Source organism: Mus caroli, unplaced genomic scaffold (assembly GCF_978045245.1).
Source record: "Mus caroli unplaced genomic scaffold, Mus_caroli_1 scaffold_13, whole genome shotgun sequence".
NCBI lineage: Eukaryota > Metazoa > Chordata > Mammalia > Rodentia > Muridae > Mus > Mus caroli.
This window is the reverse complement of record NW_028227268.1, coordinates 38,358,816-38,373,365: the sequence shown is the minus strand read 5'-3', so window position 1 is coordinate 38,373,365 and position 14,550 is coordinate 38,358,816. Positions and strand designations below refer to the sequence as shown.

Genomic DNA, 14,550 nt, shown 5'->3' with positions numbered 1-14,550 from the left:
GTTTTCCCCAGCTTGAGAACAGACTGCCCTTTCTCTTTGTAACCTCAGCACCCAGAAAGGTAGGACCAGCAGATACTGGTGAAATGAATAAAGACAAAGGTATGGCCACAGAGAGTGGAACACACCTTGAATCCTGGCACTCAGGAGTCAGTGGCAAGAGTCATTGCCGCAAGCTGAGGCCAGTTTGATCTGTAGCACAGCTTCCAGGCCAGTCAAGGATTACGTAGGGAGTTTCTGTCTCAAAACACAGAAACGAAAAAGGCAAAAGGCATAGATAGAGTGACTGGTGGGGGAGGGGGTATGTGTGAGATGGAAAAAGAAGTCCTAGGGACTGGAGACATGGCTCAGTGGTTAAGAGCACTGGCTGTTCTTACATGAGGACCTAGGTTCGCCAGATGGTAGCTCACAACTACCTGCAACTCCAGTTTCGAGGGAACCAGTGCCTTCTGACCCCCATGGGCACCAGGCATGCAAGTGATACACATACATGCAGGCAAAGCACTTATACATATCAAATAAATCGAAAAAAAAAAAGCCTTTTTGTTGTTTTTGTTTTCTATAGTACTTACAAGAAGAATGACCATAATTCCTGAATTAACCCGGCAGTTCCTGGTTTATTTCTGTCATTGTTTCCTAAGTATCAATATTGCCTTGATTCACTAAGCTGTGTCTCCCTTTGTACAATAAATCTATATCTTATTCCTTGTAGAAGGAAGGCCCTTCAAGATCTATCTTGTTTTTACTTTTTTGGGGTGTGTGTGCTGTGATTTGTTGCTTTGGATCTAATACAAAGCAAGAGCTCTGTCCCTGAACTACATATAACCTGTGACTGACTTCTCTGTCCATCACCTCGTAGTCTATTCCCCAGCCTCATGGAAAAACCTCCCAGTCTCATACCAATCTCCCTTACCTCCTGGCTTCCTTGCCAAGTGAGGGCTTTTCTTCACCCTGGGCTTCACTTCTCCAGAACCCTTCTTGTGACCCTTCAAAACTCTGAGAGTCCAGCATACCCTGTAGTTAACTTCAGAACAAAGATGTGCCTTGTTTCCACACTCACCATCTCTACAGTCAAGTCTAGAAATCAAAGACACAGAATAACTGTACATACTGCTTTTTGTTTGGTTTGGTTTGGTATTTTCTAATTTTATTTATTTTTATTTTTTAATTTTGTGGTTTTTTGAGACAGGGTTTCTCTGTGTAGCCCTGGCTGTCCTGGAACTCACTCTGTAGACCAGGCTGGCCTCGAACTCAGAAATCCACCTGCCTCTGCCTCCCAAGTGCTGGGATTAAAGGCGTGTGCCACCACTTCCCGACTGGTTTGGTTTTTTAAGACAGGGTTTCTCTGTGTAACAGTCCTAGCTGTCCTTGAACTCACTTCATAAACCAGGCTAGCCTGAACTCAGAGAGATCTGCCTGCCTCTGTCCTGAGTGCTGGGACTAAAGGTGTGTGCTACCATGTCTGGCTTTTTAAAAAAGATTTTTATTTCATGTGCATTAGTGTTTTGTCTGCATGTTTGTTTCTGGGAGGATGCTGGATCTCTTGGAACTTGAGATACAGACAATTGTGAGTTGCCACATGGGTGCTGGAAATTGAACCCGAGTCCGCTGCTGAGCTGTTTCCCTAACTCCTGACCTCTGTTTTTTCTTTAAATTTTTAAAATATTTTATTTACTTATCATATATAACTACACTGTAGCTGTCTTCAGACATACCAGAAGAAGGCATCAGATCTCATTACAGACGGTTGTGAGCCACCATGTGGTTGCTGGGATTTGAAATCAAGACCTCTGTCTCACTAGAAGAAAGGAAAACTACGTAGACATAACAGTGTATTATTTTCACTAGAAGAAAGCTCAGAATATGCACTTTGGACTCTAACAAATCTCCATGGATGAGAAGGAATTAAGGAAATATTTTGTTCCTAATAAAGCTTTGACATACCCAGGCTGTTATTACCCTAAATATTTGCCTCTTCTTCATTTGACTGACTTCTTTCACCTCTTCACAAAGTATAGGATAGGGGGCCGGGCAGTGGTGGCGCATGCCTTTAATCCCAGCACTCGGGAGGCAGAGGCAGGTGGATTTCTGAGTTTGAGGCCAGCCTGGTCTACAAAGTGAGCTCCAGGACAGCCAGGGCTATTCAGAGAAACCCTGTCTCCAAAAACCAAAAAAAAAAAAAGTACAGGATAGGAACTAGAGAGATGGCTCAGTGGTTAAGAGCACTAACAGCTCTTTCAGATGTCCTGAGTTCAATTCCCAGCAACCACACTGTAGCTCTCAACCATCCATAATAAGATCTGATGCCCTCTTCTGGCATGCAGGTGTATATGCAGATAAAGCACTCATGTACATAAATAAATGAATCTTAAAACAACAACAACAAAGTACAGGATAGCTGCTTCATGACTCAACCAGGCTTTCTTTGCATAGAATCTAAAAAGTTGGGTCAAGTGGAAGTGTTCTAGGATCTGAAATTCTGAAAAACTAAATAAGCATACTAGGCGGCTTGGCTGCATACCTTTTAGCCTGATACACAGGGCCTCCACCTGCTGACACTCAAAACAGGCTCCCAAATATATTTGTCATCATTTGATGGGAATCTGTGCTCTCAGCAAGCAGTGAATGCATGCACAGTGGATGTTTGAAATATCTATAAGGAAGCTGGCCTGGTTTAATATAATTATTATTTTGTTGGTTTTTTTTTTCTTAAGGTGTCCTGGAACTAGCTTTGTAGACCAGGCTAGCCTGGACCTCACAGAGATCTATCTGCCTCTGCCTCCCAAGTTCTGAGATTAAAGGAGTGTGCCACCATGCCTGTTTTGTTTTTTGTTTTTTTTTTTGGGGGGGGGGTTGGGGGGATTGGGTTTTGGGGTTTTGTTTGTTTTTTGTTTGTTTTTTCGAGAGACAGGGTTTTTCTGTCTAGCTCTGGCTGTCCTGGAACTCACTTTGTAGACCAGGCTGGCCTCGAACTCAGAAGTCTGCCTGCCTCTGCCTCCCGAGTGCTGGGATTAAAGGCGTGCGCCACCACGCCCAGCATGCCTGAATTTTTAAATATAATTTTGAGAATGGACTTTAATACTTTCCTGCATTTGAATCCTGTCTCTCTCCCTATTACCACTGCTAAGAATTTGTCCAAGTTCAGAAGAGCTGGTAAGATAGCCTCATGGTAAAAATACTTGTCATGCAAGACTGATTTCTGCACTTGATCTCCAAACCCCGTGTGGAAGAAGAGAATCATGACCTCCACATGAGCTATGACACGTGCTGCCTACATACATAACAACTTTAAAGTGAAAAATTAAAAGTAAGCCAGGCCAGCAAGATGGTTCCACAGATAAAAGCGCTTACTGCTTTGGAACTCACGGAGTAGGAGAAGCAGTTCCTGCGAGCTGTTTCCTGACTTTCACACGCATTATATGGCATGCGTATACACATACCTGTGCATACACACATGCACAGGATAATAAATGCATGGAAAATTTTAAAATTAAAAGTGTTTTAAAAAATGAGCTGGGCAGTGGTGATGCACGCCTTTAATCCCAGCACTTGGGAGGCACAGGCAGGCGGATTTCTGAGTTCAAGGCCAGCCTGGTCTACAAAGTGAGTTCCAGGACAGCCAAGGCTACACAGAGAAACCCTGTCTCGAAAAAAACAAAAAACAAAACAAACAAAAAAAAGTGTTAAAAAATAATTCAGCCAAATTAAAGCTGAGTACAGTGGCTAACAAGCCACCTCCTAGCTTCTAGAAGCTGAAGCAGGAGGATTGCTTCTAGTTCTAAGTGAGCCTAGGCAACAGGGTAAGACCTGTCTCAAAAACACAACCCGAAGAAGAATCTCAGTTATTACATTCCTGTGGCTTTTCCTTCCTTATATATAAAGCGGTAATACCTAATTCAAACAGTCTTAGGGTGAGGATGCAACTCAGTCAGTACAGTCCTTGCCTAGTGTACACAAAGCTCTTAATTCTATTCCTGCACTGCGTAAGGCCAGGAGTCTGTGGCCAGAGAGAGAACTCAGTGGTTAAGAACACTGCCTATTCTTCCAGAGTACCTGGGGTTGGTTCCTAGCATCTACCTATACACAATCATTTGTCCAGGTCCAGGAGGATCCTACTGCCGCCTTCTGGCTGCTATGGGCACTGCATTCACATGTGTGCACACATTCATACACTTACTTTAAAATATTAAAAAATAAAGTTGTTACAGATTCCGTTGTATTGCACAAAGCACTAGGGTGTTTATGTTATTTGAATCAGCGACTCCTATTTCCTAGAGACCAATTGATATTGAGAGCAAGGTGCAAATAAACAGAGTTTGTCACTGCTCAGTACGAAGTTGAGAGTCTGTTATCTCGCAGGTCATGGGACAAATATAGTTGCACTAGGATGAGGACAGTGGGCTCAAGTGGAGATGAGTTCAGGGTCTGTCCCGTTTCGTGGAGGTGAGAAGTGGGCAACTTGTGTATCAGGAGCGATTAGCTGAAGACTGTTCTCTGAGCTCAGCGAGTACTTTACAACTGTAATCAAATGGAAGGAACTCAGAAAAAGGTTAATCCCATGCATATTTAATGATATGTGTAATTGCTATGGTGCTGCATAATAATTAGGCCCTTAAATGTTAACCTGCTTATATAAATGACTGTAATTGGGTATTTTCACACAGCCAACACATTTTTTCACTATGTCTCTGCTCATTTTATTAATTTTCTGGAATCTATAATCATGTCAAGAACATTTTTCTCTGCAACTCTACTATTTAATCTTGTACTCACAAACACATTCTTCAAAATGACATAGCAAAGTACCAAAATAGCTTTTGTTTAAGGCTTTCTGTATATGGTGGTGGTGGTGGTGGTGGTGGTGGTGTGTGTGTGTGTGTGTGTGTGTGTGTGTGTGTTATTTTAGTCCTAGGAAACCCCTCCAAGGGGGTGGTATTACCTCCATGCCAGTGATGCAGAAACTGATGCATGGAGAATGTAAGCCACCAGCAGAGAAGAGTCAAGTTGCTTCTTCTTCTTCTTCTTCTTCTTCTTCTTCTTCTTCTTCTTCTTCTTCTTCTTCTTCTTCTTCTTCTCCTCCTCCTCCTCCTCCTCCTCCTCCTCCTCCTCCTCCTTCTCCTCCTTCTTCTTCTTCAGATTTATTTATTTATTATATGTAAGTACACTGTAGCTGTCTTCAGACACACAGAAGAGGGCATAATATCTCATTTTGAATGGTTGTGAGATACCATGTGGTTGCTGAGATTTGAACTCAGGACCTTTGGAAGAGCAGTCAGTGCTCTTAACCTCTGAGCCATCTCTCCGGCTGAGAGTCAAGCTTCTTGGTCACATGCTGACCACTGCTTTGTACAACAAGCAAAGATGGTAAACACTGATTTAGGACGAAGACCGGCTCTGAGAAATCCAGAATATATTTAGAATGCGTCCATAGAGAAACTCTGGGGCTGGTGTTCTCTGTGTAGCCCTGGCTGTCCCAACACATGGAAGGCAGAGGTAGATATATCTCTGTGAGTTGAGGCTAACCTGGTCTACATAATGAGTTCTAGGACATCCAGAACTACATAGAGTGACCTGTCTCATACTGCTCCCCCCACCAAAGAAAAAAACAGTTAGTCTAGCATGGGGGCCTATACCTTTACTCTCAGCACTAAGAGGCAGAGGCAGGTGGTTCTTTGTGAGTTCAAGTCCAGCCTGGTCTACAAAATGATCTCCAGGACAGCTAGGACTACATAGAGAGACCCTGTCTCAAAAAAAAAAAAAAAAAAAAAAAAAAGGGGGTGGTGGTGGTGGTGGTGGTGGTGCACACCACTAATCCCAGCAAGACAGATATAACAAGCATGAATAATAAGAAAACCTGATGAGGTTTAGGGCTTTTTTTTTTTTTTCTTAGATCTTGTCATATGGTCCAGACTGGCCTCAAATGGCAAGTGTCTGCCACAACACCTGACTGAGTTATGTTAGAGGTAACTGTCGAATAGTATGTGAAAGACAGTCACTGAGGAGTCTTCTGCTGAAAAGCAATGCTGTCAGACTTGCACTTTGGAAGCTCACTGCATTTGTGATGTTGAGAATTTTGTAGAAAAGATGACCGGAGAAGGTATCAGGCAGCAGATACAGGGGCTGTCGCGGTTCACATCAACCTGCTTGTTCCCCTGACCTTACCTCAGATTGGGCAAAGCCCTTTATTCTTATATAATAATGCACCAAATGTTAGTAATTAGTATTAAAGCTTAAAATTAACCCACCAGGAAGAAGCATCCTATGGAGTGAAAGGATCTCCCCGAAGAATAGATAAAAGCCAGATGCATTCCTCTGTGGAGAGGGAGAGCTGGGGTGGGGGGGTTGGAGAAGGGAGTCAGGGGCAATGGGCGGGGCTTCCAGAGAGACTTCTCTAACTATGCCATTGCACAGTACAGAATGTTTTGCCAAGGTTCGTCTTCACTGTGCTGAGACAAATAGTCTGGGCAGAGGTGCTTTATCTCGTACCCTGGTGTGGTTGGTGCTTTTGTTATTTTGAGATAGGATCTCATCATGTTGTTCCCCGGTGGCCTGGAACTCTGGGTCCAAGCGATCATCATGCCCGTGCTTACCAAATAGCTTGAGTTATAACAACTTGTACTCCTTTGCTTTTTAAATGGACATATCCCCGAAGAGTAGATGTCGCTGCATTTTGCATTTATTTTAATACGGCGGAGTCTTCATAGAAATTTAGAGTAGCAGAGTCTAGCAGAATGGAAAGAATTAGCTGGTTCATTTCACACTAAGACCATAACAGATCCTAGAGGTTGGTACTTTGATTTTGTTTTGTCTTGCTTTTTCCTCGTGTTCTGACATAAAGAATTTAATAGGGTAGCCAGACTGCTCGGTGGGTAAAGGTGCTTACACTCAAGCCTGGTGACCTGAATTTGATTCCTGGGACCCACGTGGTGGAAGAAGAATCCTCCAGTTTGTTCTCTGACTTCCACTTGCATACTATGGCACATGCATGGGTAGCTGAATACACCTGTGATTAAATAAATAAGTAGATGTAATTTTATAAAAAGAATTAAATAGGGCCAAATGTGGTGGTACACAACCACAATCCTAGCGCTTAGGAGGTGAAAGTACAAGGTGAGGAGTTCAAGGCCAGGCTTAGCTACATAATGAGTTTGAAGCTAGCCTGGGCTACATGAGACCCTCTCTCAAAAGAACTGGCATCAACATGCACATGAAAAATTTGCCCAAACAAAACAAGGAAAAGAGAATAGGGTTGGGATATGCTGACAATCCAACCATCTTGCTTTGTCATGCATGTTGGTAAAGTAGGGTCCTTCACAATCCCTCTGCTAATGAGTGGAAGCTAAAAATATACCCCACAGAGATGGAGAGTGGAAGTAAGGCCACAGGAGTTTTGAAGGGTAGGGAGGAGGAAGGATAGGAAAAGGATGGGTTTGGAGTATGGAGACATTGTTGGGAAGAAGGTCTAGTTTTCTGTAGCACTTGTGGCTGCAATTAACAGTTTAGTAAATATTTTAAAATAGCTAGCTAGAAGAGGGTTTTAAATGTTCCCAACATGAGGCATGAGGTGATAAAAATGATAATTACCCTTATTGCATCACTATATATTATATTTATGTATTAAAATATCACATTAACTTCACCCCAAATATGTGCAGTTATTATATGTTAATTAAACATAAGAGCACATCAGGAGTGGTAGCCTTTAATCCCAGCACTTGGGAGGCAGAGGCAGGGGCAGGTGACTCTCTGAGTTCCAGGCCAGCCTGATCTACATAGAGAGTTCCAGGACAGCCAGGACTACATAGAGAGACCCTGTCTCAAAGTAGATAAGTAGATAGATTGATAGATTGATAGATAGATAGATAAATAGATAGATAGATAAAAATGAAAGCAGATAACTTTAATCACAGCACTTGAGAGACAGAAACAAGTGAATCTATGTGAGTTCAAGACTGCCCTGGATAGCCAAGGCTACAGAGAAAGACCTTATCTCAAAAATAACTAAAAAACTAATTGGGAGGTTTCTGAAATATGTTTTGTTTTATAGAACTTTTTAGTCTAAGCATTAAGAGCATTTTAAATCCAGCCATAGAAGACAAAGTGAAAACGAGTTCTTAAAATGAGGTGAGACTATTAGAACCTCAAATCCTGACAGTTATTTAAAAAAAATTAGCCGGGTGTGGTGGCGCACGCCTTTAATCCCAGCACTCGGGAGGCAGAGGCAGGCGGATTTCTGAGTTCGAGGCCAGCCTGGTCTACAAAGTGAGCTCCAGGACAGCCAGGGCTATACAGAGAAACCCTGTCTCGAAAAACCAAAAAAAAAAAAAAAAAAAAATTTTTTTTTTTTTTTTTTGGAAACAGACTCTCATGTAGCTCACACTGATCTCTAGTGTTTATGGAGCTGAGGATGGACATAAACTTCTACTCTGGTAGTGGAGGCCAGAGAATCAGGCTTCTAGACCATCCTTAGCTATAGTTGTTTGGAGACTAGCATGGGATAATTAAGACTTTGCCTCAAAAGGCAAAAACAAAAGAAATAAAATGTACATAAGACAGAGACACAGAAGCCAGAGAGAGGTCAGAAGTGCTTATTGCACAGAGAACAGTGACACAGAAGCCAGAGAGAGGTCAGGAGCGCTTACTGCTTTTGCAGAGGACCTGAGTTTAGCTACCAGCAACCATATGGTTCTCACAATCATCTTTAACTCCAGTTCCAGGGTATCTGATGCCCTCTTCTGGTCTCCAGGGGCTCCTGTATATACATGGTACACACAAACTTATGGAGGCAAACACATATACATAAAGAAAATTTTTGATCTTTGAAAATTTATATTTTCAAAGAGCTGGAGAGATGGCTTAGTGGTTAATGGCACCAACTGCTCTTCCAGAGGTCCTCAGTACAATTCCCAGCAACCACATGGTGACTCACAACCGTCTCAAGTAGGATCTGATGTCCTCTTCTGGTGTGTCTGAAGACAGCTACAGTGTACTCATGTACATAAGATAAATATATACATATTTAAAATTTTTATTTGTGCAGGGGTGAGCTTGTGTGCTTGTGAAGGTTAGAGAATAGCTTACAATAGAAGTTGATTCTTTCTACCATGTAAGTCCCAGAGAAGGAGGGAACTCAGGTTCTTGGGCTTAGTGGCAGGCATCTTTAAATCCTGAGCTATCTATTTCACAACAAAGTGGTGTGTGTGTGTGTGTGTGTGTGTGTGTGTGTGTGTATGTTTGTGTGTGTAGGAAGAGGTCCAGGCATGGTGACACTTTTTATCCCGGCACTAGAAGGCAGAGGCAAGACCAGCCTAGTCAACACAGTGAGACTTTTTGTTTGTTTGTTTGTTTGTAGTGTTTTGTTTTGGAGACTGGGACTCACAATGTAGCCCTAGCTGTCCTGGATCTCACAGAGATTCACCAGCTTCTGCTTCCTGAGTGCTGGGATTAAAGGGCTGCACACCATGCCTGGCCTGGAGAGTCTTTTTCAATCTAGCAAAACTGAATATATAAATCCTTAAAACCCATGAATCTTTCTTGACATAGCCCCAGACACAGTCGCCACAAGCATATCCATCCTACAAGAAACTGCTGATGTTTCCATACGCCGGGCTGGTGGCTCTTCTATTTCAGTGTCTTCTCAGCAAGGACTTTGATTCTTCTAGAGGTTAAAGAGGATCCTGTGCCCTGCACTGTTTATTCTTTGTTTCCAGCACATTAGGAAGGAGGAGAGACCTCAGTAAGATTCTTGAAAAGTCTTTAGGGCACCATTTAATCCTGCAGAGACCAGGGCTCTAAACCTCTAAATATATCCTTTTCCATTCTACTTGAAATCATTTAGAAAAATGAGACTTAAAGTGGAGCAGCCATTGGCTGTTAGGAAGTATTTTCCCACTGGGCAGTAATAGAGACCTCACTTTTGTTGGGACTTCCCTAGGTAACATGACAACCTTGTGCTTTTCAGGGCGCAGTTACTACTTTAGCCACTGGGTGGCACAAATTCACAGGAGTCCATTTGAAAGTGCTTAACCCACAATCCACAGAGCACTTGTTGCTAAGTGTCACCAAATGAAGGAAAGTTGTGGAGAGATCAGGTTTATTTGGCCTAAATTTCCAGTGTACAAGTGAAGCTGCATTTCCTAAAATCCAGGTCAAAGTTTTGGATAAGGAAAAGAAAAAATGTTGGAAATCCCAGCACTGAGGAAATGGAAACAGGAAGAGTGCCATAAATTCAAGGCCAGCCTGGGCTACTTAGTATACTTAGTTCTGTGCTAGCCTGAGCTAGCATGAAACAGAATGAGATTCTGTTACAAACAAGAATATTGTCTTAAAAATATATATAGGAAAGGGGCTTAGAGAGACAATGGCTCAGTAGTTAAGAGCTCTTGCTGCTTTTTCACAAGACCAAGTTCAGATTCTAACAACCACCCATTCCTGGCTTTTCTAGGTGTGCACGTGCATGCACACACACACACACACGTACACACACATACACACACACACTCACACACACTCACGCACACACACACAAACATAAACACATAAATAAAAAGTTGTACAAATAAATCTTTAAAAAAAAAAAAAAACATACCAGCCAGGCATGGTGGCACACTCCTTTAATCCCAGCACTCGGGAGGCAGAGGCAGGCGGATTTCTGAGTTCAAGGCCAGCCTGGTCTACAAAGTGAGCTCCAGGACAGTCAGGACAGAAATCCAAGAGAGAAGACTATAAAATTAATTTATTAACTCTTGCCTTTAATCCCAGTACTTGGGAGGCTGACGCAGGAATACCAATTATGACTTCTAGGCCAGGCTGGGCTGCATATATGAATTCAGCTAGTCTGGGCTAGGGAGACTGTCCTAAAAACAGACAGACAGACAGACAGACAAAAGCAAAAATAAAACCTGGGATTGAAGCTTAGTTGGTAGAGTGATCATGAAGCTCTTAGTTGGTAGAGTGACCATCAGTCTTTAGCATGATGTAAACTGGTGGGCACACTTATAATCTCAGCACTGAAGGTAAGAAGCTGGGGATTTCAAAGTCATCCTCAACTGTATAAGACTGACTCTCAAAACTACCAACAAGATCTTGACGGAGGGATCACTCAGTCTGTAGAGCACATTGAAAGCATGAGAATCTGAGTTTGATCCCAGGACTCACGTAAAAAAAAAAAAATGGATGTGATCGTGTAAGCATGTCATCTCAGTGCTATAGAGACAGGAGGATCCCTGGGACTCCCCAGCCAGCCAGCCTGGCCCATTAGTAAGCTCCAGGCTGATGAGAATTTCATGTCTCAAAAGAGGTGGATAGAATTCCTAAAGATAACATCCAAGATTGTCCTTCTATCTCCACACACAGGCACACACATGCATGTGTGCACACACACACTAAAAATAACAATGAATGAATATTAATTGAGAGATGAATTTGTTGGGTATGGTGGCATATGTATGTAATCCCAGCACTTGAGAGAGAGAGAGAGAGAGAGAGAGAGAAGAAGAAGAAGAAGAAGAAGAAGAAGAAGAAGAAGAAGAAGAAGAAGAAGAAGAGGAGGAGGAGGAGGAGGAGGAGGAGGAGGAAGAGGAGGAGGAAGAGTAGGAGGAGGAGGAGGAGGAGGAGAAGGGGAGGGGAGAGGAGAGGCAGGTGGACCTCTATGAACTCATAGCCAGTCTGGTCTACATAATGATAGTTTCAGGCCAACCATAACTACATACAGAGACCCTTTCTCAAGGCTTTAAAGTAGCAGCAGCAGTAATAGTAGTAGTAGTAGTTGTAGTAGTAGTGAGAGTAGCAGCAGCAGTAGCAGTAATGTGTTGTAGTGGTAGTCATAGTAACATAATAAACAGAAGGAGATGAATTCAAGCTTCACCAACATTCACAGGGTGGGCCCTCTTTCATTTCCCTTTCTAAAAACCCAGTAACATCTTGGGGCTGGGTGGGCTCAGTGGTTAAGGGGTACTACTTTTGCAGAGGACTTGAGTTTGGTTCTCAGCATCCATGTTGGGCAGTTCTGTAACTCCAACTCCAGGAGCATTGGATGCCTCTGTCCTCTGTGGGCACTGTTCCCACATGTACACATATACAACTCAAAAATAAATATAAATCTTAAATTTAAAAAATCCAGTAGCAAACTTCATATGAAAATGAAGATTACCTGATTCTTTTGGACAAAAGGAGTCAGGCTTGGTGCCACAGTTTTATAATCTCAGCTACTCAGGAGGATCACAAGTTCAAAGCCGGCTTGGGCAAGTTAGGCTGTGTCTCAAAAAGTAAAAACAGAAAAAGGGCTGGAGATGTGGAGCACTTGTATGGTACATGCAAGGCCCTGGGAGCTGTCTCCTTTACTGGGAAAACAAAGCTGAGCTATGCCACCCTTAAATGATGCCACCCACTCAGTGGTGGGGCATCAACACATACTATGAGTGTTTACAACAAACATGATGTTTTGTTAGTACAAAGCAATATATAAAGTCACACAGATTCATAGAGGCACTACAGATTCTCAAGGACAAGAACCAGGAAGTACACTTGATAGAGAAATAGACCTCAAGACAGTCTGAAGGCTGTTGTGTGAACTTGGGAGTGGAATTCTGAGAGTGGGAGGGAGGGGGCACACAGACGCTTAACCTGTCCTAGGCAACTATGTCGATAAGTGAAGGGTTTATGGCTCCTTATCCTAAGGAGCACTTCTTGGAAAATAGGTCATTCTAATGCTGGGGAAACACTTTAGGTCAGAATCTGTTGTGTAGCATTTAAAGTGGGGTTAGGGAGCAGTGAGGGCCGCTACTGCCCCTAAGCCCCACCCCTGCAGAACTATGGGGTTCAGGAAAGGAGGAAGGTTAATGCTTGCTCAGAAATTCCAGATATCCAGAGTCCTACATCAGTGTTTTGCTTTATTTTTGTTTGTTTAAGACAAAACTCTTTATGTAACACAGCTAGTCAGGACTCATTTGTAGTCTAGGTTGGCTTCAAATTCATGGAAAGCCTCCTGCCTCAGCTGTCTGAGTGGTGGCATTACAGCATGTGCCACCCCAACCAGCTTGGTTAGTTTTGATTCAGTCACAGGTATAGCTTAAAAATTAAGAAATAGTGAGCTGGAGAGATGGCTCAGCAGTTAAGAGCACTGGCTGCTCTTCCAGAGGTCCTGAGTTCAATTCTCAGTAACCACATGGTGGCTCACAACCATCTGTAATGGGATCTGATGCCCTCTTCTGGTATGTCTTCTGGTAGCTATCCTGTACTCATATACATAGAAATCAATAAATTATTTCTTTAAATTAAGAAATGGAGACTGGAGAGGTGACTCAGCACTAGAGAGAACTCATTGTTCTTGTTGAGGACCCACGTTGAGTTCTCAGCCCCTCATGTCAGCTGATAACCACAGGCAACAGACATACATAGTGCATATTCATACATGAAGACAAAACATGGATGCACAATAAATAAATCTGAAAATGAAGAAACGGCTATATACTTGCTGCATATTTTGGGTTGACAATATTTTAGACTTATTTTTGTTATTTTAAGGTACGTGTATGTGGGTGTGGGTGTGTACAAATAAATTCCACATGCATGTAGGTAGGTACCTGTGCGAGCCAGAAGAGGGTGTCAGGTCTCTTGGAGTGACAGTTACAGGTGGCGGCTATGAGTTGCCTGGTATAGGTGCTAAGACCCAAACTCAGTTCCTCTGGAACAGGAACAGTTCTCTAGCCCTTTATAGATTTATATTTTGTATTTATGTTTAACAAAATAACACTTTTTAAGAAAAAAATCTTTCTTGTAGCACCTTTTATTTTCTATTTTGCTTATCATACAAAAACTGGGTTTCATTGTGACATTTTCCTATGTATATCTCATACTTGAGTCTTACCACACACACCCCCCACCTCCTTTTTCTCTAAAATAGTTCCCACTTTTGCTTTCTGGTTATTTGCATTCCATTACTTTTTCGGAAAGGAATTGTCTTTTGAGACAGGGTCTCACTGAGTAGCCGAGATTGGCAGAGAACTCACTATGTAGTTCGTGCTGGCCAGGAGGAATTCCTGGCAGTCTTCCTGCCTCGGCAGTCTAGTGCTAGGATCATTCCTGGGCCGTAGCACCTGGCTCTCAAGCAATCCTTCTAACATCCCACCAATACAGCCATTTACTCAATGCCATTAGGCAAGAGCTTCAAAAGCTCACAGTAGAGGTTTTTTAAACGTGTCTTGTTTGCGCCAAATAAGAATCTGCCTTAATCTTTGGACTCAAAAAAAGTATTGAGAAGCTGAGCGGGTGGTTCACACCTGTATTCTCAGCACTTGGAAAGCTGAGGCAGGAGGATAATGACAGTCCTACATAGTAAGTTCAGAGCAGCCTGGGCTACTGAGTGAGAGGGGGAAAAGTCCTGAATTGGGATATAGCCAGGTGGTGTGGTGCAGACTTGCAACCCCAGTCTTAGGAGCTAGAGAGAGAGAAATCAGAAGTTCAAGATCACCGTCGACCACATTGTGAAGTTACAGCTAGCTAGACTGCACAAGACCTTATCGAGCAATGCAAAACAAAGCAAAGGGCATCAGG

At 42.7% G+C, this 14,550-nt stretch overlaps 1 protein-coding gene across 1 annotated transcript in view; it reads left to right on the top strand.

Annotated features, from left to right (window-relative positions):
• The window catches only part of Acaca (acetyl-CoA carboxylase alpha), a 275,396-nt gene that overhangs the window by 2,753 nt on the left and 258,093 nt on the right, over positions 1-14,550 (top strand). The window lies entirely within an intron of this gene.